The sequence below is a fragment of the Ovis aries genome, chromosome 2 (assembly GCF_016772045.2).
Source record: "Ovis aries strain OAR_USU_Benz2616 breed Rambouillet chromosome 2, ARS-UI_Ramb_v3.0, whole genome shotgun sequence".
NCBI classification, from domain to species: Eukaryota; Metazoa; Chordata; class Mammalia; order Artiodactyla; family Bovidae; genus Ovis; species Ovis aries.
The window spans coordinates 118,885,870-118,892,315 of record NC_056055.1 but is presented as its reverse complement, the minus strand read 5'-3'; positions in this window follow the sequence as shown (position 1 = coordinate 118,892,315).

Genomic DNA, 6,446 nt, shown 5'->3' with positions numbered 1-6,446 from the left:
AGTGTAGCCTCCCAGGCCCCTCCCTGTCCTTAGGATTTCCCAAGAATACTGGAGTGGGTTGCCATTTCCTTCTCCAGGGGTCTTGCCAACCCAGGGAGCAAACCCGCGTCTTCTGCATTGGCAGGCGGATTCTTTACCACTGAGCCACCAGGGAAGCCTTTTATCTTCATTATCAGTCCCTAATGTAGTATTTTGTATTCTATCCATTCGTTCCATAGCTTACTACTTGAGGCCTCCTATAAGCTATTACTGTCTGCTCACCTCATTTGCCCATCAGCCCCAGGGTTAACCTTGTAAGGATGTCTTGCTGTCTTTTCTTTCCACTATCCCAGAGTAGTTTTCTCATCCTCTTTGCCTAAAGCCTAACCCTGCACATCTGTTAAGGGTCAGGTTAAGTCCCTCATGCTCTTGACAGCTCCCATCTGGGATCTGCACTCTCTTTTCTGAACTCTGGAAGCACCCCTCTTGTCAGTAACATTTTTTTGATGATTATGCAGTGTTCTGTGGCTTCTGTTATTCTTCTGACTTGTCATTTAAACCTTCCTTGTGTTTTGGGCTCACCTTTGAACTATGAAGTCTTTGAGACCCAAGACCAGGTCTTTGGCTCCCTGTCTAGTAGCTGCCCAGCGTGTCAAGAGGCAGTAACTGCTAAGAGAAGAGACTTCTCGATTTGAATCCCAGCTCTGCCACTTATTCCCTTGGGGTAATTATTTACCTTCTTTGTTTCTCATTTCCTCGTCTGAAACGTGCGGGAAGTAATCATATTGCCCCAGAGAACTGTTGTGAGGAATAATGAGTTAGTCCATTTTAAGCCCACAGCAAGTGTTGTGTTTTATTTAGTAATAATAGTGAGAGTAATATACCCCACTAAGCTCCTATTAAAATACAAAAATGTTGTCTAAAGTGGGCAGCCGCAGGCTATGAATTAACCACCATATGGATCAGTTTGTCCCCTAGCAGACGCATTTTGCTACAAGCTTGGGAAAGGTCCACCATGAATGACAAGAAACGGCAGGTTCTGGGTTCTGGGAAGGGTTGTGGGGAGTCTGTGGGTAGCACTGAGCACCCACAGGGCTCCAGTTGGACCCTAGAGAATCAGACAGGATTGACAAGACTAGAACTGCTTTGGATCTTTCACAATTTCATGCAGCCATAAAGGAGTCATGTCAAAATGCTCCCAGAGGAAAAGGCAGATTCCACAACAGTCATTCACCTTTGCATACCTTAGTGCCTTTGCAGCATGTGGACCTGCTATAAAACCAGCCTTATATTTCTTTGTCAGGACGTTGGCTCAGTGTGTAGCAGATGCTAAACCAGTCCTTATTGAAAAAGGTCTGTTGGAATTGACATTGAGTGCTGTGCCTTTAAGGAAAACTCTATTCTGGGAAACACTGGGGGGTGATTGAATGGTTCACAGTGTAGTGTGTGAATACCAGGGTGCTGCTGCTGCTGCTGAGTCGCTGCAGTCGTGTCCGACTCTGTGCGACCCCATAGACGGCGGCCCACCAGGCTCCCCCGTCCCTGGGATTCTCCAGGCAAGAACACTGGAGTGGGTTGCCATTTCCTTCTCCAATGCATGACAGTGAAAAGTGAAAGTGAAGTCGCTCAGTCGTGTGCGACTCTTTGCGACCCCATGGACTGCAGCCTACAAGGCTCCTCCGTCCATGGGATTTTCCAGGCAAGAGTACTGGAGTGCGGTGCCCGATGCTAAGGCTCATTTGCAGCGGTTTCTCCATGTCTGTGTTGGGAATAAATTGTAGCCATAGTTAAAGTTCTGCTCTATGATCTGAGTTGCTCAGAAGCCTAGTGAGTGGTCCATAAGAGCTGACAGGGTAGCTCTTTCCCCATCTGCAGCTTCAGTTCTGGTCTTTGGGCAGCATCACGTTAAGAGAGCAGTGTTGCCAGGAGGGAATGTCTCCCTTCTGGGTGAGCCAAGGGTTGGCTCTCCATCACCGATGGTTATGTCACTGCTACAGTAAAGCACACATCATCGTGTGTTGGTAGATCTGACCTTTGGCATTTGTTGTTCCAAGTAATATATTCAGGTTTAAGATTTTTTTCTTCAAAAGTTGAATCTACTTCAGTACTCATCTACTTATGGATAACTCAATATATGTTTTAGCAGTTTGAATTTAAATATTTAATGAAGAAAGCAATCAATTTTAACAAAAATGATTTCATCACCTCTCGTCAATAGTTCAGAAATACCTGCTATTTTTTAATGACTTGGTGTAGATACTAGTTGAATGCCTTTCCAGGTTTTCACAGTAATGATGTTGATTACTATCAGTAGAGAGTGCCAGGTGAGAAAATTTTTCTGATATCTGAAAAACAAAAGCGCCCCCTGCCCTCTTCATCCAAGTAGGACTGACTGCAAACCTACAGTAAAGATTTCCCAGAGAAGTTCATAGATTTGTTTCTGCTTATAATTTAAAATGTCTTCTCTCTTTCTAAAAGTTTGTTTTAAAAAAATCTTTAAGATTCAGAAGTTTAAAACAAAATATTAGCTTAATGGGTTCAAGTTGATGGACTGTTAAATAAAATCTCTCCTATGTTTGCAAACACAGTAAGTACTTCATCCAACATATAAATATTCTTACTGTTCCCTATACTTATTCTGTCGATCCTTATGGCAAATTAAATGTAATCTAAGTCAGCCAAAGCTGAAACTCCAGTACTTTGGCCACTTCATGCGAAGAGTTGACTCATTGGAAAAGACCCTGATGCTGGGAGGGATTGGGGGCAGGAGGAGAAGGGGACGACCGAGGATGAGATGGCTGGATGGCATCACTGACTCGATGGGTGTGAGTTTGAGTGAACTCCAGGAGATGGTGATGGACAGGGAGGCCTGGCGTGGTGTGATTCATGGGGTCACAAAGAGTCGGATACGACTGAGCGACTGAATTGAACTGAAGTCAGCCAAAGCATGTCCTGCTTTGGGACACTTTTTTTAAAATTTAAATTTATTTATTTTAATTGGAGGCTAATTGCTTTACAATATTGTATTGATTTTGACACGTTTTAATTTTATTGAAACACAGAGGTTTTGCGGGAGTTCATTTGTTTCTTTTTTGTTCCTGATCTTTTAATTACACAGATGGCTATCAGTTCAGTCAGTTGCTCAGTCCTGTCTGACTCTTTGTGACCCCGCGAACTGCAGCCCGCCAGGCCTCTCTGTCCATCACCAACTCCCAGAGCTTACTCAAACTCATGTCCATTGAGTCGGTGATGCCATCCAGCCATCTCATCCTCTGTCGTCCCCTTCTCCTCCCGCCTCCAGTCTTTCGCAGCATCAGGGTCTTTCCAATTAGTCAGTTCTGTGCATCAGGGGGCCAAAGTATTGGAGTTTCAGCTTCAGCATCAATCCCTCCAATGAATATTTAGGACTGATTTTCTTTAGGATGGACTGGTTGGATCTCCTTGCTGTCCAAGGGACTCTCAAGAGTCTTCTCCAACACCACATGTCAAAAGCATCAATTCTTCAGCGCTCAGCTTTCTTTGTAGTCCAACTCTCACATCCATACATGACTACTGGAAAAACCATAGCCTTGACTAGACGAACCTTTGTTGGCAAAGTAATGTCTCTGCTTTTTAATATGCTGTTGGTCATAAGTTTTCTTCCAAGTAGCGAGCGTCTTTTCATTTCATGGCTTCAGTCACCATCTGAAGTGATTTTGGAGCCCAAGAAAATAAAGTCGCTCACTGTTTCCATTGTTCCCCCATCTATTTGCCATGAAGTGATGGGACCAGATGCTATGATCTTCGTTTTCTGAATGTTGAGCTTTAAGCCAACTTTTTCACCCTCCTCTTTCACTTTCATCAGAGGCTCTTTAGTTCTTCACTTTCTGCCATAAGGGTGGTGTCACCAGCATATCTGAGGTTATTGATATTTCTCCCGGCAATCTTGATTCCAGCTTGTGCTTCATCCAGCCCAGCATTTCTCATGATGTACTCTGCATATAAATTAAATAAGCGGGGTGACAATATACAGCCTTGACGTACTCCTTTCCCAATTTGGAACCAGTTTGGGACCAGTCTATAGATGGCTACAGTTATACTTTATTTTGTTTCTGTATTCACAGTGTGGATTATCTCAGTTCCTTTTCTTCAGTATCTAGGGATGAACTGAAAATTTTAGAGTCTAAACACTAATATCCTGAGTTGAAATGAAAAGTTTTTGTTAGTATTTTTAGATTTGAAATTCATATAAAAAAGTTACTGAATGTGACATTCATATAACAGGTACTGAATGTCATATTACATGAACATTTTCTTCACTACTTTGCATTGGTTGATACTATGAGAACTACTTAACACCTGGACTCATGTAACAAGAGAAACCTTTCATAACCTTATGATAATCAAAAATCATTTGAATCTGATGGAGAGGAAAGAATGGTTTAGGGGAAAGTCACTCATCAAGGTTTAAATCAACCTTCTGCTGCTGCTGCTGCTAAGTCGCTTCAGTCGTGTCCGACTCTGTGCGACCCCATACGGCAGCCCACCAGGCTCCCCCGTCCCTGGGATTCTCCAGGCAAGAACACTGGAGTGGGTTGCCATTTCCTTCTCCAATGCATGAAAGTGAAAAGTGAAAGTGAAGTTGCTCAGTCGTGTCCGACTCTTAGCGACCCCATGGACTGCAGCCTACCAGGCTCGTCCGTCCATGGGATTTTTCAGGCAAGAGTACTGGAGTGGGGTGCCATTGCCTTTTCCGAAATCAACCTCCTAATGTAAGATATTTTGCAACTTTGAATTATAATTTGGACATTAGTTCTTCGTCATCCCTTGAACAATTTAGAAATTATGTTTTTTAAAGGCAACTTTGTGTCCTTCTCTGACCTACTGTTATAGAATCAGCAGTTGATTTATGAGGAATAATTAAATAAAGGCCACCTGGCTAGAATTCATGCAATTAGAATTTGATATGTACAAATCTGAAAAGTCTTTTTAGTCTGTGATGGAAGGATGCTAGAAACTGCTTTTGATGATTATCTTTCAACAAGACAAAGCTCTTACAACTACAAAATTATTTTTTAGCTTTGATTTTTATTTTTAAGTTGAGTTATGTATATACAAAGCTTTTTTAAAAAAACTGAGCAAGTTTGCAGGGCTTTTTTTTTTTTTTCAATTAGACTTCTTACACCATCTTGCCTCCTTTCCTCTCTCAGAGGCAAATATTAATACATTCTCTGCTTTTAAGGTGATTATTTTGATATTCACCAGTGTGTTTTGAAATAAAAAGCTTGTATTCTGAGTTCATGGTTTTTAAATGAAGGCATTATCTATTGTTTTTCCACGGTGGAAGATACAGAGCTAAGTGTCCATCCTGCCTCGGCTCTCCATGGCCATTCAGCCTTCTCATTTTCCTATTTTCTTCATACAGGTACGTGACAATTTTGAATAGTTTAATAGTCACTGCTTACATTACTATGACCATGTAGCTGAGACATGCGTGAATAGTGAAGCATGATTATTTGTCTTTTCCTCTGCAACTTTTTGCTTTCTTATAGGGTTTTATTTACCTTTCTCTACACTTACCAGTAATTAATCCCTAAACTCTCACCAATGGTCTAACCTTAGGACATTCAGATGTACTGGTATTCTGTCAATGTCACTTTGCTGACAAAACGTCTGCTTGGAGCCTGCAGACCTGCCCCAGTGACCCCGCCCTTTGCGTCACCCTAGGACCTCTCGTCACCATCACAACATCTTTCCTTTGCCTCTCTCCTGTGTTGGTCCCCTTACTTTCTAAATTCCGTGTCTTACTCTCTCTTGTTTTATTCCCTTGTTTTGGCAGTGCTCAACCTAAGAAAGGATATATGAGAGGTGCATTTGTTTTTTGAGAAATTGCATATGTAAAGTGTCTTCTTTCCCCCTATAAACTTGAGTGATAATTTGGTTGGGAATAGCTTCCAGGATTATTGCTGAGATTCCTGAAGCCATTCTGGTTCCTGGTCCTTAGTATGTGACACATTTTAGTCTCTGAAAGTTTGTAGGGCCATCCGATTGTTCTCGAGTTCTGAAAGCTTGCTCATGTGTTTTGGCTTGGGTCTGCTTTATCCACTGTCAGTACTCCACGGTCATTTCAGACAACTCCTATCTTCCAGTTCTGAGAAAGTTTCTTGAATTAAAAAATTCCCATCTCTTCATTTTCTCTGTTTTGTCTCGGAGTTCCAGTTTTTTAGATACCTGTCTTTCTGGGTGATCCTATAATTGTCTTTTCTCTTCTACTTTCATGTCTTTTCTTTTTATATTTTAAGTCTTCAAGTTCATTTTTTTTCTATGCTTCACTTTATTTTTTTAATTTTATTTTTAATTGGAGGATAACTGCTTTACAGTGTTGTGTTGGTTCTGCCATACAACAATGTGAATTAGCCGTGAGTATATGTTTGTGTATGTGTGTGTATATGTATATATATCCCCTCCCTCTTGAGTCCCCTTCCCAC